At 41.7% G+C, this 27,555-nt stretch overlaps 1 long non-coding RNA gene across 1 annotated transcript; it reads right to left on the bottom strand.

Moving 5' to 3' along the window:
• Positions 1-2,246: 2,246 nt before the first annotated feature.
• On the bottom strand, positions 2,247-25,668 carry LOC137676194 (uncharacterized). Its single transcript, XR_011050062.1, has 4 exons — positions 25,622-25,668; positions 8,637-8,693; positions 7,931-8,096; positions 2,247-7,837 (listed from the first exon to the last, which is right to left on the bottom strand). It is a non-coding gene; the product is annotated as an uncharacterized lncRNA (long non-coding RNA).
• Between the last annotated feature and the right edge of the window lie 1,887 nt (positions 25,669-27,555).

Below are 27,555 nucleotides of genomic sequence, written 5' to 3'. Positions count from 1 at the left end.
AAGAAACCTAGTGGAGGACAGTGGGTTGGGACAGATGTCCCAAACGCAGAGGCTTCTCATTTTCCAGCTCCCAGTGACTTTGACTAAATTCTTCCAAAAACTCCTTTAAGTACTTAATGAAAAGCCATGCAAGCAGCTGCTGCTAATCACAGTGCATAAAGTAAAAAAATTAAGTCTTGCAGAATCAGGGCTATGCAATATTACTTGGGCCTGTAACACAGATACTTGCCTGCTTGCAAGATGGAAATGATTCTGACCTGGCAAGGATAGCCTGTACCCCACAGATGAAAGGCGTGAGTGCAAAAAATGCTGTGCTCTGGCATGTTTCCTGGGTTTTTTCCAAAGTGTTATGGATCTAATGTCAACAGAATTTCATACAGAGGTCACTTCCTGTTTTATCCATAGGAAAGGTCTTCCTTGCTCCTCAGTTATGGTATTTCACCTTATTTTTTCTTGCCCTTATATTAAAAAGACCTGTCTGATCTCTCTTTGCAGTCTGTGACCAAGAGGACAAAGCATCTGTTCGTCAAGGCACACGTAATCTTCACTTAGTTTTGGCTATCAGCCTGCTGTGTGGCTTTGGGCAAGTTATTTCATCGTCTGAATTGCCTTTGTAAAATGGGGATAGTGACACTAGCATCCTTTTGAAAGGGTTTTCAGATGTACTCCATGTAGGACCCAGCCAGTAAGAACTGAACATGCTGTGCTTTAGTGGCAAATATGTAGCTTCTCTGTACCTGGGGAGATCAAAAACTCTTTGACACATGAATCAATTCCAGTAGAGATAAGAACATATTAATGTCATTATACAAGGCATTGGCAACATTTCCCCAGCACACTGTGCAAGTTTCTCATTGCCCATGCCTAGGAAAGATTTACCTAAACTGAAAAAGATATAGGACAGGATTGGAAAAATTATTAGGAAGAGTGGATATAAATGACTTCAACTTGCTTAGTATAGTAAAACCTTTGTTTTATTAGAGATTATGACTTCTGTAGAGAAATACACAGGAAAGAAGATCTCAACAAAAAAAAAGAGGGAGAAGAACTCAATTAACCAATGTTGGCATGGGAACAAATGGGCAGTGCCCCCAGAACTAAAACAGAAATGAAAGGTTTCTCCCTCCCAGACAGGTGAGGTTGTGTGTGCTTAGGCTAATAGCATAAGGAGACCACAGTGAAGTGGCTGGTTACTTTATAAACAGTATTGCATAATGTGGTTACTGGCGATATCCAGCCTTCTACCTTCACCTGGTGGCAGTAATGACACTGACCTGAGCAAAGGTAAAATAGGCCCTCCAGACCCATGCTGTGTTAAAGACCACTGTGTGGTAACATTTTTTAATAGCCTGCTCTAAAAATGACTTGGGCAAGGGAGGCACAGAACTTCTTGGATGAATCTTGTAAGCACTATAATGACTTGGAATAAATGGTGAAAGCTTTTAACTGTAATTAAATCCACTGGAAATGTAATTTTTAAATGTCTCATCCAGAAGGAAAAACATTTATGTGTATGTTTTGTCAGCGCTGAATTATTTGCGCTAATCCTTATAAACAGTCTTGTGTGATGACTAGGATTTTACTTTCCCAGTTGATAAAATAAAAAGCAGATGGGGAAAATGTAGCTGCCACAGATGTGGCTGCTATTTCTTCATAATCTGCCTGCCTTTGAGCAAACTGTAACATAGATGGTGATATGCTGGATCCTGGCCAATGATGAAAAACTCTCCTCAAATCTACAGCATGCTTTCAAGCTGCAAACGTAGTCTGGGCTCTGAAAAACCTGCTTTCACAATCTTGTTTAACTCTGTCATTGCTAGCTTTACAGTACTCATGGTCTGTGACTTGTGTGGAAAGAAATACGCTTTTCTGTCTGACTTCACCCCAAACAGCCAGGGCATTGGCCATCATGACCGTTATGTGAGGCAGTGTCTGCGGAGCCTGCTCAGGTAACCAATGTACTGTGGGAGACCCAGAAGCTCACAATTCCATCCCTGCCCAAAAAGACAAGAAGGTGATGAGAAGATGAGAGGCTGGAGAGTAAGGGGATAGAGCAACAGAAGTATGTTGGACATATTTGTATAAATTCAACAATAAAATGGGAGGCACGGTGAATGGGGCGGGGGGAAGATTTTCCTTTCCAACTTCACACAAAATTAGAAAACATAAGAAAACCTCTTAAACGCTTTCAAATTTGAAACAAGATCAATTTATACTTTTTTTTTTCAGATTACACTTAAGGGCTTGCCTATATAATAGTCAGTATTTAAACCTGGATTAAAATTAACAAAGGTAATTTGATATTTCCTGCACTTTATAAATTGGCAGATTAGCATCTCAGCATCCTTTCTCTGTCTGAGTGTCAGCACCCAATTGTGTGGTGCTTCAAAGGAAAGTGCAGAAGCCCCAGTAATTGGTAATTATGGAGCAAGCTGCCGAGTGGGGAATTTTCTTCTTCACTCTTGTCATTTAATTAGTTGGCTTATGCTCCTAAGTACAGATGCTTATATGCAAAGAGCTTGATGTATCTTTGCTTCCACGGGCTGTGCTGGAAATTCAGGAAATTTCTTTTCTTAACCTTGTTGAATGCTCTTCATTATCTTCTTCTTTACCAGACCTCCCTGGCTGAAGCCATGATGGAAACAGTATGGAAGAAGCCTAGCTCAGCAGCTCTGCCTAAGAGAAATATGCTCCCTCCTATTAAGCCAGCTGTGGAAGGGCTGGAGCCCTGAGCAGCTGGAGCTCTCAGCATCTGGAGCACTGTTTACTCTGTCTTTACAGGATCACAGAATGGTATCTTTAGAAGTGACCTTGTCTAGCGGACATCTAGTCCACCTTCCCTGCTCAAAGCAAGGTCAGGTCAAGCAGGCTGCTGAGAACTGTGTTGAGTAGGATTTTGCATTCCTCCACTGGTGGAGACTCCACAACCAACAACATCAGACAGCTCCCTCAGTCCTCAGTGCATCCCATCAAATCCCATGCATTTGTGTAAGTCCAGTTTGTTTAATGCTTCCTAACATGATCGTTCTCCAGCAAGGGCAGGTCTACATCACCCTGGGCTTTCCCCTTGGTCTCAGGGACCTGGGATTCCTGAAGGCTAAGGCAAAGAAGACAGAAAGTAACTTGGCCTTTTCTGTATCCTTTGCCATCAAATCCCTGCTCCATGTAGTCACAGGTCCACTTTTTATCTAGGATGCCATTTACTCTTGATGACCCTGTAGAAATCTTTCTTTTTTACTTTCATATCCCCTGCTAGATTACACTTGAGGTGAGCTTTGGTTTTCCTGAACCCATCCTTCCACAGTCAGACAGCATCTCTATATTCCTCCTGGGTCACCTGCCCCTGCTTCCACCTCCTGTACACCTCCTTTTTATGTTTGAGGCTAGTTGGGAGCTCCTTGCTCATCTGTGCAGTCCTCCTGCCCCCTTTGCTTGGTTTCTGTTTGTTGGCATGGACCATTCTTGAGCTTGGAGGAGGTGATCCTTGAAAATCAACCAGTTCTCCTGGACTCCTCTCTCCAGGGCTTTTTGGAGCCCTGGGATTTTCACGGGCTTGGAAATCCCATGAGATTTTTTGAAGCAGCTCTCTGAAGGGGCTACAGCCTGCTCTCCAGAAGCCCAGGGTTGTGATCCTGCTATTTGCTCTGCTATTCTTTCTAAGGATCCTGACCTCTACCTTCTCATGGTCACTGTAGGCAAGGCTGCCCCAGTCTTCGCATTTCTGCCCAGTTCTTCCTTGTTTGTAAACATGAAGGACAGCAAAGCATCTTTCCTGCTTGGCTCCTCAGTCACCTGTGCAAGAAGTCATTGTCAACACACTTCAGAAACTCTTTGAGCTGCTTGTGACCTGCTGTGTTGCCCCTCTAGCAGATATCAGGGTAGTTCAGTGACTCAGGACCTCTGAATGTGAGGCTTCTTTCAGTTGTTTGAAGATGTCTCTTGTCTATTTCTTTGTCCTGAGCAGGTGGTCTCTGTAGCAGACTCCCACTGCAATATCATGCACATTGGTCTGCCCTCTAATCCATAAGCTCTCAAGTGGCTTTTTGCCTGTGCCCAGGCAGAGCTCCACGCATACCCGCTGCTCACTCATATATGCAGAATGCAACACTGTGTAAGGGCTGAAAAACTCAGTTTTGATACAATAAAGTTGCTTTCAAACTTGCAGATAAACACAATATAGGCTACAAAGTCTATGAACTTTTGATTATGGGTTCCCTATATTTGGCAGGATGACATCTGTGTTTTGATCTTTGTGGAGGGCAAACATTTCACTTTTCAATACCCAAATCCTCAATGAAATCCTGCTGCAGACATAAATTTAAGCTCATGTCTATGGTTCTGTATAAAGAAAACACGCAGTTAGCCTGGACCTTTTTACCACTGCTAGATAGCCTTAGAAAACAAATATGAGGTCTAAACAAGGAAAAGAAAAAGCAATACTGACATTATCTTAATATTTATAATTCGTTTTATGTTATTAAAGCAGCCATGCGATCCTGGAAGGGGTCTTCCATTTTAATGTCTCCCAGAGGATATGCGATAAGAGGTATCAAGATGGCATCTTAAGATTATTTTATGAACAACACAATGAGGACTTTTGAGTGACTGTGAAACTAAACTGGCTCTTAAACACGCATCTACACAGCATGAGGCACTGAATGAGTGAGTTCTGGCTGCAGCGGTACTGTCGGCACCTGTGTTACTGTACCCTGCGGGCAAACACAGCAAAGCTCCAGTTCCTTCCCCTGCCGTATTTAGACTGCTGCTTCTTGCCATTGCTTTGCACAGACATTTCTAAGCCACACACCAAGACCTTCTCACCTGCAAAGAGCTGTCCCAGGGTTACAACAACATGTCAAGTGAAGGCACCTGCCTCACCTGTGACTCCCCACATCCCTTGGCTGAAGGGAAGGGGATAAACACTCATTGCAAGAGTCTTCACTCTCCAGGACTTGCCTGTTTTACTGAGCTAGTACACAGTTTTCTGAAAGGCTCAGCCTTGAAATAAGTGCATATCTGTCTGGCTTCTTCTCACAAGCTATGTCATCACATGCTTTTGCAGCTGGTCAGGTGAGATAGAGAAGATGTAAAGCTACAAAAAACATAATTCGTCCCACTGTCCTAATTTCTTTCTCTGTCCATCTGTGATGTCAATTAACAGCCACAGCAATCAAAATGCTTTGGCAAAATCTGTGAAATCTTCTGCATAGCAGAAGACTTTAAAAAGTCACTTGAATTTTTGTGTTTTTGAAGGATGAGGGGGCATAATGGAGTTCTCCCTGCCATGTCAGCTGTCAGCACTCTCCATCTTAATTTCACTGGCTTTTGGCACGTTGTCATGTCCTCCTTCAGATGTGTCTTTGGAGTTAGTGCATATTGGCACTGGTTGTAAAGAGAGAATTGCAGTTTCCAGTTTCAGCTATGTTTCTCGGAGTCACTATCTACACATTCACTGACTTTGTATCCTTCACTTGGACCACACCTTGTCTGCCCTGGGCCTTCACCTTCTCACAGTCAGGATGCATTGACGCTGTGGCACCAGCCAGCAGCTACGAGCTGGTTTAGTCCCGACCACCACCCTGCATCAGCTCCAGTGATAAGCTTTCTGGCCAGTAGTATTTCAGGTTGTTCTAGACAAGTGTGTTTGTGTGTCACCAGCACTTATTCACTGTACTAGTTCAACAGCAGAAATGACCTGAAGAAAGACCTCTTTTAGTTTATCACTGATTTTTTAAAGCTTAATTTCAAAATTCTTTTTTTCTTGTGGAAGTCTCAAAGTCCCTGTAGATCTATCCAGAAATTAGTTCAGGATAAAAACGGTGGAGCCAAATTCATGAAAACGTTTTTTTTCCCCCCAGACAGCTGGTACTATTGAGTCGCTGTCACAGTTAGAGGTACTGTCACCTTTGCACTCACACCCAAACAAGGCTACAGAGATAATCAAAGCACAACAAAACCTTGTGGGAAGGATGGATTACAAGGTCAGATACTGTTGAAAAGAAACTTTTCTGGATAATGGTTGCTACTCAATGCTACCCAGTGGCTTTCAAAAAATAAAATATTGTGGCTTCAAAGAGTTTAGGAATCAGCTGTAGGCATAATAATCTCTTTACTAACACTCATATCTTTGGGAGTAAATAGAAGAAAGGACAACTTTGACAGCTTTTTCTTGTTGAGGAGTTACAGCAAAAGGTTAGTTTTTAAAACTATCAGCAGAAGCTAGAAGACCAGGATGTTTGACTCCTCTGTGTCTTGTAGCCACTGGTCTGTGAAGTGTATTTCTGGTCACACACAGGAATCAGTGCTGTTGATTTGCAGGCAGCTCTGGGGGTAATAAATGGGTTCTGCAACAGCCAGCATGTGGTCGGCACCAGACTGCTGTCTCTTGGAAACCCGGTGGCCCTCTCCAAGCCCCATTGCTGTTTGGTGAAAGTCATTCCAATGACAGCAGCCAGAACCACTAGCCTGAACTTTTTTTTGAATTAAAGTATTTCTTGGTCTGCTGGGGATGTTAACACAAGAGACAGCCAGAGCCAGGACTCAGATTAATCCCAGACAAGGTTGGTTTAACATGCCAGAGAAGTGATGGAAACGAGGAATTTTCTCTCCCTCTCTCACAGTGATCCCACAGAGCCATGCAATTCACACTAAAACATCATCTCATGGATCACCTGATGAGTCCAGCCCTCTTTGCTCAGAAACAAAGACGGAAAGGTGTTTGTGTTTGTATAATAGTAAAGCACTGTGTGTATTTAAATAACTGAGCTCTTTCTGTTTCTGCTGGTCAGGGGATGGGGAGAGTGGCTGATGTGTTAAATTTCATCTGGTTTTGCTCAGTGCTACTCACAGCACTCCAAGACAGACTGGGTGAGAAAAGGAGTGTGATGAGGCTTATTACTGCTTGTCTCTTCTTGGAGGCAGCTATTAATCAGCATATATTAACATGGCTACACACTTAAAGCCACATAGGGTATATGTGTAAGGCCAAAATGAAATATTCCTTCTCCTGGAAACTCAGGATAAATTTAATCTTCTTAATGAAATAATATATTTTCAGACTATTTCTACAATACAAGAACTGGTTGCTTCCCACAAGTTTATGACCCATATCATTCCATTCATGTAGGAGTTATATCCTCTCCCAAGTTTATGAAAGAAGAATGCTTCTTTATGGGGTTTGCTGTTCACTTTGAACCTGCTTTGCCTGCTGCTTCATCCTTTACATCAGATCCAGCTCTGCAGGTACCAAAGCCATGATCAATTTTGCTGCTGTCTTCCCTGGGAACAGGGTTAAGCTCAGTGCCCTGAAAAAGCTTCTGCAGAGCCGCTGGCCCACCTACGCTGGGAAGATCTGTGGGGTTTTAACCAAGTACAGAGGGCCTCATTAACTCTTCTGAAAAGCAGAGGTGGTCTGCCCGGCTCCACGGTGGCATGGTTCCCCCAGTTCTACCAGTGTGGGGGTGGTATGGGGCTGCCTGAACTTCCCCAGAAGCAGGTGACTTCCAGGAGTGACTGGGTGGGACACAGTACCACAGCTACCAGTGGGAAGCTGAGCACAGGGAAAAACAAAACCGCGGTGGCAAATTCGAAGTTACTAAGGGTGTACGACAAACGCCAAGCTGAAGCAAAAGGGCAAAACTGCCCCAGATTTCTGCAGAACGGAGCCCCGGAGGGGGAAATGCTCTTCATGGAGGTGGTGGTGACCAAGGTGCCCCTTACACCTGGGGCTGCGAGGAGGTGCTGAGCAGAGGGAGTCGGTCCAGCTGCAGGGGAGCCTGGCTTTCAGCCTGCGACATGTGAGAAGGGTGCGGACACTGGGGCTCGGTATCAGTGAGGCCTGCCAGAAATGATTAGAAAAAAAAAATTTTTGCAGAGGTCACAGGAGTGGTGTTTCCCTACCCCCTCCCTGGCCCCTTTATGGAACACTAACCGCAGCATTCAGATGTGAGCCTTATTGCAGGAGACATTGTTTGCCATAAGCAGCTCCCAGGAACATGCTGACCTCCTCTGGCACAGGGGCACTTTCTAGGACTTCAGAGTTTCAGAGCAAGATGCCTGAAAGATGTCCTTTTACTGAACTATTAGGCCATCTCATCCTGAATAAAATTTTGTTCAGGGAAGAACAAATTCAGCATCATGAACTGTTCATGTACAAAGTTGTAAATAGCTCACAGCACAGAAAGCAGAGAGCATCCTAAATGTTCAGGAATTACACAGACAACAGATTTTTTTATGTAAAGCACAAAGATTAGAATATTTGTCTCTAGCCTTTCAAATTTTGTTTTAAGAATTTTACAACAGGAAGTAAAGCAGACGGAAAGCCCTAAAGATGCAAGTCAGAATGTATCTTCTAAGTATTTAATCTGGACAACAAGCGGGACTTTGTGACTTCAGGTGTTAGCCGTGTTTTTGGGGAGTTTATTTAACAGGACTGAGAAAGGTTTATATGAACATATAATGCATAATTATATGAAGATATAATACTTAATGCAGATATAATGCATCAGTGGAACATAAATGTATTCAGCTACGCTAGATAATTTAAAATGAGGGAAGTATCTCAGTGTTTGCTTTCCAAGGAAAAAAAAAGGAAACTGTGTACAATTCCTGCCTATGGTTAAAGGAAATTTTCTTACTTTTTCCTCCATTCTCCAGTGATATGTTCAGAAGAACATGCAACAGCTAACAGGAAACTGTAAAAAAGAAAGAGAGAAATAAAACCTTCCCAGGACTCCAATGGTATGTTTGAATATTTTTAGTAAGTTTTCTGCCCATATTTGATAACACAAATTGCTACATATCTAATATGTAATACCTAATACCTGATTTCAGGCCTGGGGGTTTGCCTGGCTTCAGGACAAGTGATCTTTCTGTTTGCCTCTCACTCCCAATAGAGGAACGGTAAACATTCACAACAAAATCTGGAAGTTGCTATCTGCAGTTTCAATCACAGTGTCCTATTTCACTTTGTGCTCTAAATGGAAAGGTGACATTAAAGAATGCAGCTAAAATTGCATCAGGCGCCCATCTGCCCAGCAGTATCATGAGTGAGGACTCAAGTCAGCATGTATGCCAGGAGCAATATCCTGCTGGGGATATCCTGCTACTGCTTGCAGAAGCAGTAGCACTAGCCTGTGCTTTTATCAAGATATTGCCTGACTTACTGCTTTTGTAAGTATGGTGCCTTGACTTGAAGACTACTGAAAATTTTACAAACTTCTATGTACTAATTGCAGTTGTGTAGATGAACTATCTTGGACATGTACTTGAGAACAGAGTTAGTATCTTCAGCTGTACTCTGTTTGCTGTCTTGTCGTGCTACCCGTGGGGATCATGCAGAATCACATCCTTCACAGTGGATAATGTTTTGAAGCTGAAAGTGTGTGTGTGGTGCAATAAAACCACTTTATTTTCCTATTTTTCTGGGTGATGTGCTAGGAGGACTGACCTTCCCAAACAGCTTCTTTCTGACCTTAAACAATTGCAGACCACAAGTATCAACAACCAGAGGTTCCCACAGAGGTTATGGCCACCTGTTAACTATCCACTGGGAGTGATAGCTCTTTCCCCAGACTTCCAGAAATGTCTATAAACCTGTGTACAGCAAGTGTCTCTTCTGTGTTCTCTTAACAATTGCAAAATGAACAATGGCACTGCAGTATAGATAAAATCCATTCTAGCAACATTTTCAGTGTCTTGATTTTGATCTGGTCATCTATAATACAACTGATTTCATGGCAAGTAGTAACAAATTCCTCTTCAAATTCTTCCCTAAAATCAGGAGAATCTTCCTGTTTTGCAGTAGAGAACTATGGAAGGAGATTGAACAATTTCTTAGAAGTCAGTCAGAAAAGCAATGAAAAAGAAAGAGTCCAGACCTCTAAAATCTTAATCCAGACAATGAATCACAGACTCATCCTTTGTTTCCTCTCACAACAGACAATTGGTGTGATCCTCTGGATTATCATTGCATGGCTTTATTGTTTAGAGAAAGTAAATCTCTTAAGAAAGAGACAGATGTAGCAGGGTCTTGACTTTTAAAGAAACTTAGATACCAACTGTTGTGTCTTCTGAAATTATTTTAAGAGAGTATTAACAAACTAGGCACCTAGTCTATCTTCATACTTTCCCTGTTGCCACTGGGCACTGCATTTAAAACCTGCTGCTGTGCATTTTCTCTGTCTGGCATAAATTCCCTGCAACTTGTAGATGTTAAAAGTGATGCATTTTCCCGCACGCTGCCAATAGTGGGAGCTATACGAGGCAGTCACTTCACTAGACAAAGCTATGCCAGCCTCATGTTCAATAGGATATGGAGACAGCTCAATCTGCAATGGCTACAATGCCTGTTGTGATCTGCTGGATATATAAACCACTCAGCACAGCTGACAGTACAAAACCAGCCTATGCACAATGACGCAAACTGCAGCTGCACCTTTAACTATAGCATGCATGGACTAACTAACAGACTGAAGAGTGCAACCAATTTAAGGTTTGCTGTATCAGCAATCCCTTCCAGCTAGCAGACTTGTTCACTAGAATGATTTATCAAAAAGGTAAACAAAGAGAAGAAAACACTGTTGACAACCATCCATTTAAAAATGTGAATAAATATTGCAGAACACTTTGCTGCTGTGTTTACCCTGTGCTGAGCAGGACCATCAAATTAATTTGAAGATCAAACGTTTTGGAAAACTTTGCCAGTCAGGCATAATCCTCAATACAGCTGCAGGGAACAGACCAGTTTCAGTGTTCTCCAGCTCTTCTGAGAAATGCATACTTCTGTTTCACAGTCTGCCTAAGCAAATTCTGACAAAACACCAGCTTTAAGGCTCTGATTCAAAAGCGATTGAAAATGAATGGGAATCTCTCCATTGACCTCAATGGGTTTTGGATCACAGCCTGAATTGTTTCAATGCAACTCAATCTGGACTGAAGCGCCCAAAGCTGTACACTTTTCCAGAGGTTTGTGTTATTCTAGAAGGATAACATATGACAGTGAAGATCCTAAGATACTTCTTGCTCTGGACTGGTCACGTTCACCTTGAAATGTTGCTGCAGAGACTGGCACTTCATCTAAGACAGCTGTTTCATTTCCATCTTTATGAGAAATCTTAAAACTTCCAATTGCCTTCCAGTCACCAGCCAGGTTGAGCACATCTCAAAACTAGATCACTAAGGTATATTCCCTAAAGTTGCTGACAAATTGATAATGCAAGGATTTTTTTTTTGAAAGATATATAAATGGGAAATTTATGATTACTGCTTGATTTGTCCTCAACCATCATTAAGGATTTGCTGTCTCGCCAACACAGAGAATCATGATGGCAAATAAATTCATCTATAGACCTAAACTAAGAACTTGTGTACCTGTCTCTTTCCAAAGATTTCCAGCAAACTTTGTAATTACACTTTTCTCCTCTATAAATTTTACTTTATTTCTACTTTTCCTAATTGCTGTATTGTACAATGCTTATTATTGTATAAAACTGTTTGTCAAAATACCTTTGAGAAAAGTTTTATAGCTATAAATCTCTGAAAACCTTTGACTGGAAAGCAATTACCCTTATCTTAGTATCTCTGAATGAATAAGGATTCAGTGCCTCCAAGTCACAAATTTCCCATTATCTTACTACTTCAGCTCTGCTTTCTATGGTGGGAAGACCCATTCACTTTACAGGGCTGTAAAAAAACCTGACACTTTCGACTCACCTCACAGCACATCAAACGTTGTTTGAGGAAGTTACGTTTATTCCAGGATCAAGGTAAATGCTGTGTTGTATTATGCAGCAAGAGCAAGGAAACAGGCAGATCCAGAAGAATGCAGCCGTAAATACTAGATCATGTCCTTTCACTTGATCACCCTGTCTCATCACCTAGTGAACATCCTTTACACCACCACTTTGTAGAGCAGAAAGTATTATTGCTGTGGTCTGTCTTAAACTCTTACCAGCTTGGGTGTAGCTTTGATGTAATTGCGATTATTTAAAAAAAAAAAATCGAGGTCCTTTAGAATATAAGCTATTGGCACATGACAATGCTTGAAAGAAAATTGAATGATGTGTTCTAGAGGGTTTCCTTGGAGACTAAATAGCAGTGGCAAATAAATACATAAACGAGAGCACTGTTTGGACTGCGGATCTTTGGATAACGCATCTAAAGCAATGGAAAGACCAGGGAGAAGGCAAAAGGCAGATCTCTGTGAGGACTGAGGAAAAGCCAAGTGAAGTGTTGAACTGAATGCTGGCTGAAAGAGGTTTATGATTGGAAGCAAGAAAATGGTCCCCTGTAATTTCGTTACTTGTACTCCAAAATTGTGAATGGCATACACTTTTCACTTAGGTAAACATAGTATCAGATGTACATGATCACCACTCAGCATTGATTCTTACTCTCCCTCGAGGAAGAGACATGAGGAGTTCTGAACTTTGAACTCACCAAATCAAAAATGGTATGGAGAAAAAGAAATTGGCATCCTTCTGAAGTTCTACAAAAATAGATTCCATGTCTTCCAGTTTTCCAGACCTGTCTTTAGCACAGGTGTACTTTCAGAGTCTGGAAATCTCATTCAAACCATACATGGACCATCTTCAACACGGATTTGAAGAGTTCACAAAGCATGGTGGGCTTTCATTTATAGTATCTAATAAAACCACAAGAATAACTTTTGCGTACTATTTCATAAATCCTCAGAAATGTATACAAAGATAAGTGAGATTCTAGTGTTCTCTGTTTTTAAAAAGATCAGCACCGTAGCTTCATGGTGGAGCTATTTTTCAAGTAAGAAACAGGGAAATTAAGTCATTAAATATTCAAGGCTAGGAAAAAAACTTCAAGGTAACATACATTTTGACAGCATCCTTTTAAGTATTTTTTGTGGTTTTCCTTGAACTACTTCATCAGTTATTTATAAGCCATATCACAAAAATCATAAACCATATGAAGGAGCAATTTACAAGCAATGAAATCTGTATTAACATTTGAAAAAGTATGCTTTCTAAAATATCAAGAGAAAAAAATGTGCAGTGCATTCTTTTCAGATTTCCTGCTCCTTCCTTTCCCTCCCCACTGCCCTCCTTGAAATAAGGGAAGAAACATCCACAGAAAATCTTCACTACAATCCCAGTTCTTCAAAGCAATGATTGGGCTCTAATTCTCAGATTGACTCTCTACATGGTGTCTCTAACTACACAAAACAGCAGACGTTCCCTATGCATACAAAGAGGTTTAGGAAACAGTTTCCTGTGCTTTTGCTGATGTATACTTAGCTTTAAGGGACAAAGTCCTTGGGACTTCAGTGCCTGCAATCTCTTGCACCTGCTGGAGTCAATGCAGCCCCACAGCAGCACATAATTCTGTCTGTAGGATCAGAGAGAAATCCATCTGCATTAAAAGAGACATGCAACAACAGCTATGAATCCTCCACAAAATTAATCAGTGATAACACGGAATGATTGCCTTTTGAGCTTGGAGGATGCTTCATAGTCCTTAACTACTTATTTACTAGTGTCCTTGTTACTGGTGGAAGAGATTCTACTGGGTTTCAACCTGTTCTGCCACCTCACTCAAATAAGATGCTAATTACTGCTGTATTTTTCTTATATCAATGAACGAAAGTATTAGATGTTATTTTTTATAGTCCGTCAACCGTAATAAGGAAGTTTTCTGAGAAATATTTTACTGAGCCAACACTGGTCTTGTAGCAGAGTAGTTCTATACTGAAGTGAAATTTGCTTCCTTTGTCTTTCTTTTCTACTATTAAAAAAAAAAAGGAGGAGAGGAAGGCACTAGTTGTTTGGCTTTTGTTGAGACTGGCACTTGCAAAATCCTCAGTCTTGTTCGTGCCAGTTGGACAGAGTTATATGCCAGAGACTGATGCATAGCTTTGTTGTAAGCCTGTAAATCTTACCGTCGAGCACAAAGCCGACACCACGAATCAGAGGATAAAGCCTACTGCTTGGCTGGTTGAAGAAAACGTTTGAGACAGAGCAGTGCCTTGTAGCGCAGCAGTGCCTTGGCAGGCTGTAAGACACATAGAGACTACTGTTCCCTGCCACACAGCTAACAGAGTAACAAAAGCTGTAGGGAACAAGGTCTCTGGTTTAGAAATACAAATTATTCAGCATTGTGATCTCTGCTGAGCTGTTGCTAATACCAAGCTTGTAGGAAAATGTTTTATGAATGAAGAAATTCACTGAGGGATCCCCCCACCCTCATATTTTAGGAGCACAGATTCTTATATCAATTGCCACATGCAGAGAGCATTTATTGTATTGGAGCATATGGCTATCTAGTTTGAAGACATGAAACAGAAATAGCCTTCACCTTTCTGGATTGCAGTGAGTAATATTTTTCCATTAGATGCTGAAGAATTGCTGTCACCCCTAATTATCCAAGGCGTGATTCAACACGACAAAATGAAGATTTATTTTTCTGGACTTTTTCTCCTTAATTGTGATAGGAGTGCTGTATGATGAGGAACAGCTGCTATGCTGAGAGCTGTTACTCCAACTCTGACCACCAGTACCAACACTGTGACGCAGAGGGGAAGCAAAGCACCCAGTCTGCCCCACCCTCCAAGAATACTGGTATTCATTTAAGGATGCAAGTAAACCTTTAAAATAGTATATTATATCACAGTGAATTGCTTTCGTTCTGTGCATCAAACTAGAATGATTGTCTTGGTTTATTAATATTTCACTAAACAATACAAAGAATTCACTTGCATCTCTTAAAACACAAAAGATGAAGTTAGAACAAGGGAAAACTGGTGTGAAGTTAATACTAGGCTCCTAGGAAAGTCAAAAGGCAAAGTTAGTTCAACACTGGCAAAACCTCAAATTCTTTTTTTCCTGTGTCCATTAATTTTACATGGGTTGATCTGTGAGATGTCCCACGTTGAATAACCCATAGATAGGAAAAAATATATTTTCAATTAAATATCTTCCTGACTTGTGTGGAAACAACATCTGACATCATAATCTAACACATCAGCCTTGAGGCTACAATGCTACAAAAAATGCATATTTGCAACCAGTGAAACTATTTCACTAGCCTGTTATATTCCAAACAGTCAGATGTATTTAAAAGATGAATTTTCCACTTGGCTGAATATGGCAATATGCTCTCAAGACACTTTCATTACATCTCAAATGTAATGTGTGTGGAAGCACAGCTGTAATGCAGTGATTCTTCCTGTGGAACTATTCATGGACTTCTTGAATTCATGTAGCTTTAATATGATGGCTTACTTGCCATTAGGCAAAACTTTGGGATAGGAGTGGAGTGGAAGCTTTATCCTTCACAGACACCTTGTGGCTGAGCAGTTGAGCACTACAGAAGCATTTCCAGTTCAAAGATCTGACAGAGCAGTTCTTGACAGCTTAAAATATTTTGAGGAATATCTGTTCTCCAGGATCAGAAGTTGTCTGACCTCATTTTACTCCGTCACTCTAATGAATGGCAGGAAAGGGAGGATGATCCTACAAAAATCTGTACCTAATTTGGTCTAACCCACACCCGATGTAAAGTCCTGTAACAGAAGGCCAGAAAAGCAGTACCTGCAAGGCACACGCATTATGTCCACACTAACAAGAGCAAGTTCTTCTGCCAGGCCATGGCTGTACCTTGCCCCTTTCATATTCCTTTCACTTTCCTGTTTGTCTCAGATTCAGAAATTATGCTTCAAAGTATGTCAAGAGTACATACTATCTTCTGTAAGTACCTTCCTCTTCCCATGGCACTGTATGTTACAACTGCCTCTCTCCTTTCTTCTTGCACAGCAAATCTCAGTAACAAGATAGCTGGGTTAGTTGCAAGTGTAACAGTAAGCTTCAGTGCACATTTGGGGTACCGAAATGAAACTTAACTGATGTAAATACCATAGAAAAATAAAAACCACTGATATTTCAAGCAGATATTTAACAAGGGGGAAATCTTATGACCTCATCTTCTTTGAACTTGTCTTCAAATGAACTCGTCTTCAAATGAACTTGTTTTTCGACATTGTTCGGTCTCATGTACAAGATGATAGTGTTGTAAGGGAACAAGCCACTTGGGAATGATGTAGCAAACTCAACCATGATTACTACAAATCAGGAGGGAGTGAGACAGACAGTTTCTGTTAGCAACCATGAGAGAGCTTAAAGGAAAAGCAATAGTCCTTCCCCCTGCCACAAATCCTCCAGAAAACCCAAGCTTATTTAGGGGCTCCAAGCAAACAGGAAGAAAGTATGTCAAGCCAATATTTCAAACTGTCAATGTTCTGGGAAACTTCTTCTTCTCTAGTAACAGTAGATCTTCCTGTTAACATAAACTGTATGGTTGTAAAATTGAACATTGGTCCTCCAAGCAGGACTCAGCAGGGGTGCTAGCAGGTTGCTGCTGGCCTGTGTCAACAGAAAACTGTGCCATTTTTTGTATCGTCTTGGTCTGACTAGTATAGAGGATAGAAGACCTCGAATTGAGGACAATATAAAATCACTACTCTGAATGCCAGAGCTGATGCATAGGCAGAAATTCTCCTGTGCTTAGTGGAGAAACCAAGTACCTCAGCTGACTGTAAAAAGAGCATTTGTTGCAGGGTTTCAGTCCAGGACAATTTAACACCAAATCCCATCTTTCATTCATGGACTTAAACACATTTAACTGAAGGAAGGGGAATAACCATTCATCACCATCTGTTCACACCAAGTGTGAGTCAGGATCTACCAACCAGCATGACCAAAAGCCCTTCTGGCACACCATACCCCAGAGAAAAAAAAAAGAAAGGCCTTTTGAAGTAATGCTGTTGTAAGGAGCTGCTCTCTTCTTCCATATAAGCTGATGGCAGCACTTCCACTCTGGCTGTTGTGAACAGCTTTAGATACCTCCCTGGAAACCTCCCTGACCGGTGGGAGTCAGCATCAGTGGGTGTTGAGCTGCTCCCTTTCCCCATGCCAGGACTGCACTGCAAACCATTTCATAAACCCAGAGCTGAAAACAATTCAGTGTCTTATGCAGTTTCCAAATATAGAACTGTTTTAAAATCTGGCTTGTACATCTGCCAAAAGCTCAATTCACTAATTCAAACACCACGCTCTCCTTCAGAGTATTAGCACTGTCAGGTAGTTTTGTGGTTGAAATCACTGAAAAACACAGAAGATCTATGCCAAATGCATGACTCAGTGCGACTGCTTGTCAGACAAGGGCAGCCAAAAGGAGAACTTCTGTACCAAAGCCACCTCACGTAGATTCCTATCTTCTGTCACAGGTAGTGCTTTAACACAATATGAAATTAGGAATGTTGGCACACGGCTTTTCTCTAGGCACTGTTGTGTGATACCTGACATAGGTCCACCCTGCATCTTTGCCCAATGATGTGTGGTCCCAGGTTTCATTATCATAACAGATGTTCCCAGGCAGTTCAAAGTTTCAGCTCTTGTTCGCTAGTTCCTGGTATAAGCTCACTCCATCTCAATAACAAACCTGTTATTCTTCCTATATAATCTGGGAAAAAAAGTGTTCGAACTTCTCAGCTTTTAACACCTTTTTTAGAAAGAGCATGCTCAGCTATTTAAAGACTGTTAGTAAATGTAGCTTGATTGCTAGGAAACCGCTTATTGCATTAAAATGCTAAACAACATCCACAGGCTGCTTTTAGTGTCTAATCTGCAATTTCTATTACTTAATATCTCTGTTATCATACCCATCAGGCACTGATCTCATCCATTGTAAAAAACAGAGTGAAGCTTAGCTTGTTCTTGAATGAGTGATTGTCCAGGAGAACAAAAATCAGGACTTCACAAGACAGTGACCTCTCAGGAGATGGCATTCTGTTATGAAAGGCTATTCTGTTACTAAATGTGGTAAACCTATAGCTACTGAACCTCTTGGCATGAGAAAATATGAAAGGATCCAGTTTATGAACAAGATGATAGCACACTGATAATTAAATACGTGCTTAGAAAATACAAAACCACTTACATGAGCAAGAACCGAGTAAGGCCTGTGGAATAAAAACTGATATAGTCCTAATATGTGGAGATTTCATATTTAAGGAAGAAATCCAAAAGGTTTGAGCTATATTATTATATTCTTTCCCAGAAGGCTGGTGGCAATTGCATAGAAAGCAAAAGCATTCTGCTGACTGAAGTTTCTTCTGCCTCATTATCACCCTCTTATTTCAGGTTAGCTGAACTATAGCTTAGCTGAGCCAATCTTCATCAGAGTCTAAGGCATTCAAGAGAAAACATCTTAACCAGGTCAGAGACTTAACAGCAAAAAATCCTGCTGCTTCGACCAGCAGGTCGAAGGAGGTGATTCTGCCCCCTCTACTCTGCTCTCGTGAGACCCCCACCTGAAGTAATGCGTCCAGCTCTGGGGCCCCGACATAAGAAGGACATGGAGCTGTCAGAGTGAGTCCAGAGGAGGGCCACAAAAATGATCAGAGGGCTGGACCACCTCTCCTACGAAGACAGGCTGAGAGAGTTGGGGCTGTTCAGCCTGGAGAAGAAAAGGCTTTTGGGAGACCTTCTAGCAGCCTTCCAGTACCTGAAGGGGCTACAGGAAAGCTGGAGAAGGGCATGTAGTGATAGGATGAGGGGGAACGGTTTTAAACTGAAAGGGGGTAGATTTAGATTAGATATTAGGAAGAAATTCTTTCCTGTGAGGGTGGTGAGACACTGGCACAAGCTGCCCAGAGAAGCTGTGGATGCCCCCTCCCTGGCAGTGTTTAAGGCCAGGTTGGATGGGGCTTTGAGCAACCTGGTCTAATGGAAGGTGTCCCTGCCTGTGGCAGGGGGGCTGGAACTAGATGTTCCAACCCAAACCATTCTATGATTCTATGTTTCTCTTGCTTCTCTTTTCAGGTGTCATGCCACAACCTTAGATCCAATCACTACTTGCTCTAGCTTGCTCTGAAGCCAGGCCATTGGCGTATGCCACAGTAAAATGAAGCCCAGATGGATAGAAAATGTAAACTTACTTATGTTGGTCGTTTATATTTTTTATGTTAGAAGGGATTAGTCTTTTAATATGGGAAGTCACACCTTACGAGGAATATTGCAAGTCCTGCTAAATAAGTTTTGACAAGGAACATTCACACTGTTTAGGTATGATCGATCAGTATTATTATTAACATTTCTGAACACAGCTAAAGTTCAAAGTTCCTTATGAAATTAAGTCCTAATATCTCCTGCTTTCTTCTCTGTCTCAGACCTTCTTACCTCTTTCCTTTCAAACAGCTCTCTTCAAAGCAGTTGCTGATCTGGATGAGTCTTGCTTTTCATTGCATTTGCAGGGTGAATCCTTCTGGATTTAATACACTAAGAAAATTATTTCTGCAAGCCTGAAGCAAAAAACAGCAGAGCACTGATTCAATTCTGTGCTCATCTTCTCAGCAGTGCTCAGGGTCTGTGTCACATATTTTCTTTTCAATATGACTGTATCAGAACATTCCTGAAGTTTTAAGAAAGCAGTTACACTTTTAGTCCACAGAAGTCAGCTTTGTTCCAGGCATTGGCACTTTAAAAACGTCATACAACAGCCTATGTGGAAAACAGAAGATTTCAAAAGTAAAGCATGTGTTCTGTGGCATGAATATTAACATTGATTTCATGACTGGATCTTGAAATATTTATATAAAACAGCAGCAGGTTCTTCAGATGTTTTAGGAGCACAAGACAAGGGCTTCATTGCTCGCATTACTCTTCAAGAGCAGAAACATTGCAGGTTTTAGATTTGATGTGTAATGCTAGGCTTTCTTCTGTAAGATGACAGCAGGGCTAGAAGCCGTACACACGAGTCAGCCCACAGTTCCTGTCACTACAGTACAGTCCCTAGCAAGCAGTCTAACACAAAAGTGGAGGGAGTGACAAGTAGGTCCTGCTTTCTGTGTGCAAGGCAGAGACACAGCGGTTTGTCAAAACTCACGAGCAAATAGTGCCAAAGCTGATCCCACACTCAAGTGGTCCTAGCCTAGTACGTAGCCACAAGACTCCTGCTTGCCATGAAAGGAAGAGCCACTAGGAAAATGGCTTCGTTTGGATCAGGGTGTGTACTAGCAAAGTCTTTATCAAAACGTGACCACACATTTACAGGTGTGGGCTTCAAAAGCAATCCAACTAAAACCAGAAAATTAGAAAGGCAATTTGCCCACCTGACTTGAAATACCTATTTTGTTCACTGCTTTCATTTAAACACTTACACCCACCTTGTCAGTAACCACCTCCACAGCTATTTGGACAGCAGTGAACTTGACATTGCTCATCTGCCCAGTGCTTTTGTAGTGAAGGTCATTCTGCAGCTCAGAGTACTGTGCAAGGAAGGGCTAACAGTATGCTCATCCTCCTCCTTCCCTCTTTGTAGGAAAGTTTATCACAGCTGGAGACATAAACCGGTCATCTAAAATAACAGTTGTTTGCGGTAGGGCAGACAAAGGGAAAGCAGTCTTCCTGATTCAGTATTATTAAAAAAAAAGTGGCTATCAAAGTCTACGAGAGCTAACTTGATCTGATTCCCACTTGCAAATCACTGCATGAGAATGGCACATTTCAAAATTGGTAATTAAATCAAAGCCAGACTCTTACCACTTCCCATACTTTAATTCATGACTTTGCAGTATGCTTGCTCTTCAGCCTGGCACCCTGAGAGTCACCTCTGCTCTGGATTTAAAAGGTACAGCATGCTAAACCTTGACACCAGCAATCATCTATATGTTTAATGTTGCATGAGCTATCAAGCAGCACAGATGAGTTTAGTCCATGGAGGACTGAGTCCTGACACAATTATTTTCATAGCAGTAGAATGGTGGGTTATATATTTAAGGAGAAAGAGATAAGCCACTGAATTGTTCAGCATGTCCTCCCTCAGAGGTACCCTAAGACTATGGGTTGCTGACATATATAATGGGTAGGAATGCATATAACATAAGATTAAATTAATTGTTATGAACTCTGATGTTTGTATAACCACTAAGGTCTATTCTGCTGGCAGACAAAATGTACATCTGCCATGATTTTCAGTGTGTTCAGAAAACCATATTGTTCTGGACCACCATAGTTCCCTGTAAGAGACACATTTACAAATCAGGTGATAAACTAAGGTATGCAGCCTGTAACATTTAAATTGTGGTTAAAGCAAGTAGCTTTCCCAGATCAAGTACATTACAGAGCAGATCTCTTGAAATTGCTTGGTTACATTTAAGAACAGTGTGTAGGTATCATGTAAAGGTAAATACCCTACCCTGTTCCTGCTGAGCAGCTAGATGTGGATATACCAGTTATCACAGGACATTTCTCTTCATTGCAGAGGAACATAACTGGTTTTAGGGCTGACTATAGTTCAATAAAGGAACAATTAGCAATTTTTACAGGGTTTTTGGACATGTCACCTTCCAGCTTCCCCTTCCCATTACCTTTCTCCTTCCAGGCCTGTACACTATTGTATGTATTGTTATACAGCTGACAAAATATATGTGAAGGAGACTGCAGGACCTTGTAAGATCTGCATTACTGCAGCAGAGTTGGGGGGGGGGAGGTTTTAAGCTTACCACCTTTCACTACATCTATGTTGAGTGCAATCCAAAAGAAGAGAGTCCTTATAATCTTGGCAGACTTTTGCTTGTGTTTGTTTTTGCTGTCAAACTAATGACCATGAATGAAACTAATGACTGTCCTTTGACTCTTGCCATAGGAGGGTGGCCAGAGGACAGCTCTGTAAGAGCAATCCTTGGTTTTGCTTAGAGCAGGGGATTTTAGAGTTCAGAAACCAGGATCATAGAATCATAGAATTGTTTTGGTTGGGAAAGACCTTTAAGATCATCAAGTCCAACTGTTAACACTAACAAGCCCACCACTAAGCCATGGCCCTAAGCACCACATCTACTCGTCTTTTAAATACCTCCAGGGATGGTGACTTAATCACTTCCCTGGGCATCATCTTCCAATACTTAATAACACTTTTGGTGAAAAAATTTTTCCTAACATCCAATCTAAACCTCTTCTGGCACAACTTGAGGCCATTTCCTCTCATCCTATCACTTGTTACTTGGGAGAAGAGACCAACAGCCACCTCGGGACAACCTCCTTTCAGGTAGTTGTAGAGCACAATAAAGTCTCCCCTCAGACTCCTTTTCTCCAGACTAAACAACCACAGTTCCCTCAGCTACTCCTCACAAAACTTGTGCTCAGGCACTAGGTGCTATTTTAAAGCAAGAAAAGTGCTGCAGGACAAACAAGGATTTGTATGTGGCAGAGTATCTTCCTTTTGTCTTAAAAAAAAAAAACCAAATCTTGCGTGCTTTGCAGCAAAGCACGCAAGATTCTCTCTTACTGTGGACATGTATAATCCTACAGACAGATCTGAAAAACTTTGGCTAAACTGATTCAATATAACAAGATATAATGAGAAGAGGGGTAAGTCCCATAGCAACCAGTTCCAGTGAAGTTTAAGTGTGGTTTCTGAGTAACGGGAATATATTAACAACACTGGCTGTTTCAGAAAGACAGTGGTTGACACATCTACAAATAAAGCATGTTTGGACTACAGGGCTTTAATTTGGGCACCAGAAGAAAGTGCTAAAGACTATCTTCTACAAAAAAAACAAGAATTACCTCACCTAAAACAACCTATAAAGCAGTGTGTGCGCAATGACATCCTAGAAATTACCCCTGAGCACAGCATTGTGTGGTTATAAACACAAGCAAGACAGGGCATCTGCTTTTCTTCTGGCAGCAGTCTTTCCAGGCCAGGACCATGTAAGCACCACAGTTTTTCATAATAAGGTTAGACAAATCTCACCTTGACAGAAGTGCACACTGTGGACATAAGGACACATATCTTGATACCACTAGTTTTTATCTCTGCACAGAGGCTTTCAAAGAGCCAGATTAAGCAGAAAACCTTGTGCACTGTGTAACATTTCAACTGAGGCAAAGGCAATACCTGTTTTCAGAAGCAGGAGTCATCACCAGGAGATTAATTAACCAAAGCGAAAAGAGTGTATCAGGGACCGGATCTAATGATAAATCCCTTATTATAAGTCAAAGGCCTAGACCCTTACCTACTGACCTCTCAACCAGCAAGGGCAATCCACATCTGGCTTTTCAGCTGGGGTGCCTGAATTTAGATCAGGCAACTATGCAGCATAGACCTTACAGTGGCCCAGGCAGTATTTCCTGCAGCTGCAAAGTGATTTGGAGACCTCCCTTCCACTTCCATAAAGGAAACATACAAATTGGTGAGGGGGGCCACAATCAGTTACAGGCTTTCAAAGCTGGAAGCTACATCCTTTCACACTCACAACAGCATTCTGTTTGAACGTGGGAAAAGTATGTGGGTACCTGCTTTTCCACAGACTTTCTGCTTTACTGTGTAAATGACACGGGTCAGTGAACATACAGGTCAGCTCAGCATGTTCATACAACTCCTTGACCACCCAAGGGTCTTTGTCAGAGCTGAAATAACAAGGCTGAACATAAAAAGATGCAATATAAATGCAAAGTATATATGTGGGGAGTGGGTGGCTAAGATGGGAACAAAAGACATTTATCTAGAAATCCTTTTACAGACAAGATGACATTTCTTGGAATGACTATTTTTCTACTACAGTTTACCTATCACAGCAGACTCCCAAGAACACCCCTGGAGCAGTACCTGTAGACATAATGTTCTATACATTATTATTATTATTACCTTGGAAAAGGTTATTACAGCAAAGATTGCTCCTGGCCCAACTGCAGAGAAACATTATCCTTTTCCCTGCAAAGAGCTCAGAGTTTGGTTTGTCCGTAGGACAAGGTAGCAAGAGCACTTCCACTCCTAGAAACCCAGTTCTGGCTTTGGAGAGCTGACCAGTTCTTACAACATAGTATTTCCCCCACACAAAACTGAAAGAAGCCATCCTGAACAAGCCACTGCTTTGAAACTGGGGAGCAAAAGATCCTGATGAGAAGTTGTTTCGTCTTTAAAGTGAGATGAAAGGGAGAGAGGGGAGATGAAGAGAGGATCAAGCCCTTTTGGTAATGAAACTTTTCAAATTAATAGTCAATGTCTTTGGAATAAACCTGCCAGACTAGACAAGGTGCTTTTGTAGCAAAGATCACTCCCCAGATTTGCCTCCAAGAGTTCCAGGGATTACAGGATTTCAAATGCTTCACACTCAGAAACAGTATGTGGCTTTCTAGAGTCGCTGCAAAACACAGGAAGCCAAGTCTTGCAGTCATCTGACTGGTCCATGGCCAGGAAGACCAGGTTTCACTGCTGACCTCTGGCAAAAGCAGAATCTTCGCAAGGTTACATGCAGACTCACACACTGAACAGGCAAAATCAAGGTCTTGCATGCAAGAAAAGGTGTTGCAATACTGCAGCAGCCAAGTAGCAAATCTCAACGTAAGACCTTTCAGGGGGGCAAGGGTGAGGAGGTTTTTTTTAAATAAAACTGAAGCAAAAGTTATTTTACTCTCTTATATCCTTCTATGTGTGATCATAGAATCATGGAACAGTTTGGGTGGGAAGGGACCTTAAAGATCATCTACCCCTGCCACAGGGCAGGGACACCTTCCACTAGACCAGGTTGCTCAAAGCCCCATCCAGCCTGGCCTTAAACACTGCCGGGGAGGGGGGGCATTCACAACTTCTCTGGGCAACTTGTGCCAGTGACTCACCACCCTCACAGTAAAAAATTTCTTCCTAATATCTAATCTAAATCTACCCTCTTTCAGTTTAAAACCGTTCCCCCTCATCCTATCACTACATGCCCTTGTAAAAAGTCCCTCTCCAGCTTTCCTGTAGGCCCCCTTCAGGTACTGGAAGGCTGCTAGAAGGTCTCCCGAGAGCCTTCTCTTCTCCAGGCTGAACAACCCCAACTCTCTCAGCCTGTCTTCATAGGAGAGGATCTCCAGCCCCCTGATCACCCTCATGACCCTCCTCTGGACTCACTGCAACAGGTCCATGTTCTTCTTATTTTGAGGGCCCTAAAATTGAATGCAGTACTCCAGGTAGGGGCTCATGAGAGTGGAGTAGAGGGGGCGAATCACCTCTGTCGACCTGCTGGTCACGCTGTTTTTGATGCAGCCAGGATACGGTTAGCAGAGTGGCCTGCCCAGCATTCAGGCACTGAAGTGCTTGCATCCCAGTGTCTGCCAAGAACTTAAAATGACATGAAGGATGAGAGACATCTGCTATTGAGTCCTCCTCTATTGCCCCAGATTCCTCTGAGTTTGGAAAACAGTGTGCCAGTCTTTGGTCTGCTCTTCTGTACCCATTGCAAGCTGATAGTCTGCCTCTCCAACCCATTCCACCCCTGTGGATCATTAGGATTTGCTCACCATCCTTCATATTTAACTGGTTGTCTTATGGTTCCAAGTCTGTTTTCTGCCTTTTCCATGATCTTTAAACGGCTTGAGTCTTTATTCTAGCCTAGAAGTAAGGTCTTCCTTCTTTTAGGCTGTTCTTCCCACACCGTGTGCCCTGAGAAGCTGCACATACTGGTGCTGGGGTCCCAATCACATGCTAATCTAGGTGCCATAAACCAACATATGCCATGAGTATAGCCCTTCTCCTGCTGTTCATTCCTGCAGCTGCTCCCAGAACCACACATGCCCATTCATGTCAGTCTCAACATTTCTATCACAATACTCACACAGATTTGTCTCGGTGGTGCTACTAATCATGGTCTTCTGGGTGTCTGGGAGGGAAGAAAAAGACTTTTTACTTGCTTAAGGATTTTCAGAGCCTGGTTTTGGCACTCTCCCAAATTTTTAAGCTTGACTGAAATCTGTGCCTTAATTCCCTGCTGTGTAAATAAAGATGATGATCAGTTTATCTTCCATCTCTATTCACTGTAAGTGCTTGGGAGCACAGATTGTCTTGGTACTGTGCAATAGGGTGCTGGGCATGAGGTAGCACTGATTTCAGCAGGTACGTCTCAGTGTTACAGACATACTGAGCTCTTGCAGGTAGGCAGGGACGCCTTTGGGCTGGGGATACACAAACCACACAGATCCAACAATTCTGTTTCAAGGGATTATTTCTACCATAAATTTTTAGGTATGCAAATATCGGCAAACCATGATTATGTTTTCTGTGCAAACACAGCTTGCTATCCTAGTATTTTTTCTTAAGTGCAGAGGCAGCAATTACCAGCTTATACGGTTCCTTAATTTTCTGTGCCATTTCTCATTATACATGCAAGCTAGGATATTTGAAGCAGGGTGGGATTTTTTTCCCCTCCCTTTTAACTGAATGTAGTGTCTGAAAGGAGTGTTTGAAACAAGAGAAGAGACAGGTCTTCTATATTCTCCTCACTGAACATTTCATTCCTGACCTAAATGAGCAGCCTTCAAAGCATCAATGCAGTGTTTGTGTTCTCCACTCTCAAGCCTTGAAGTCTGCCTATGGGTTAATCTCAGTGGTGGTTGTTTTACTCACAAACAATTTAGTCACAAGGAATAGGGTAGCAGTATTTGATTATCTCTCTCTGGCTTCTGAAAAGCCATCATCAGGAATGACTTTCTACCACTGTCAATAGAGGTTGAAGATGAACCATTGGATGTTGAAGTTATGCCAGGTTCAATCTCTTTAGTCACTAGGTCCCATTAAAGAAAAGTTAGAAGCACCAGCACTCTCCTCACCAGAGATGGATGACCATCCTCACCTTGCTGTTTTTTGCACACAGTTCAAGTGTGGAGAGGAGGGAAGAAGTAGAGAAAGGAGAAACAAACAAAAGCAGCAAAGTACTGAAAAACCTGGGCATTTTTTGCACGATGCGTAAGATAATAAAACCTCCAAAACTTCTCTGTGTTTCTTGATTTTTACTGCATTCGAGCATTTTTTTCTGCTTGAAGTATTTCAGAATTATTGCCCATTCCCTCTGCAATGCTAAACTCTAATTTTAAAGTCTAGATATATGAAGTGACATCATCTTAACTATGTATAGAGATGGATGTGGATACAGTAGGCGTGAACCGTTCCAACAAATTAGTGCAAGGGCCTGCAAAAGCCATTCTAAGTGCCTCACCTGCAACATTGACTCAGACAGTTACTCCAGGATAAGTATCTAGTGTGCTGAGTCAAAGCATGCAGAGAAGCTCTCAATACACAAAGTCAGTATCATAAAATTACATTGGTTTATGCTGTCAAAATATCACCACAGAAAAATTCAGAAGTATCAGAATCATAATGCTTGAGATGCAGAGGATAACTAGGCACTTGAATGGGGAATTGAATACTTGCTGACCCATCATGCTCTTGAATGTCTCTACCTTAATTTGAATTATATTTATATCTCCATATTAGGTATTTACTACAATGTACCAACACAAGAACACTGCTTTTATGCAGCCAGAAGTAAATGCCGAGAATCTTACTCTTGTTTTATTCTACTTAGAGTTGTTCACAAAAGCTTAGACTTCAATTAGTATTTGCATGCAGGAGACTCTCTGTAGCTGTATTGAAGTTCTACAGCTTAGTACACTCTTACTAAATCTTCCAGGAGGGGAGTCTAGCTTGTATCTGCATAAACAAGTAGATTAAAAAAAATGCTAAGAAACAGCGATGAATATTGCACAAAAGCAC

Source organism: Nyctibius grandis, chromosome Z, assembly GCF_013368605.1.
Source record: "Nyctibius grandis isolate bNycGra1 chromosome Z, bNycGra1.pri, whole genome shotgun sequence".
NCBI lineage: Eukaryota > Metazoa > Chordata > Aves > Nyctibiiformes > Nyctibiidae > Nyctibius > Nyctibius grandis.
This window is presented reverse-complemented; position numbering and strand designations above follow the sequence as displayed.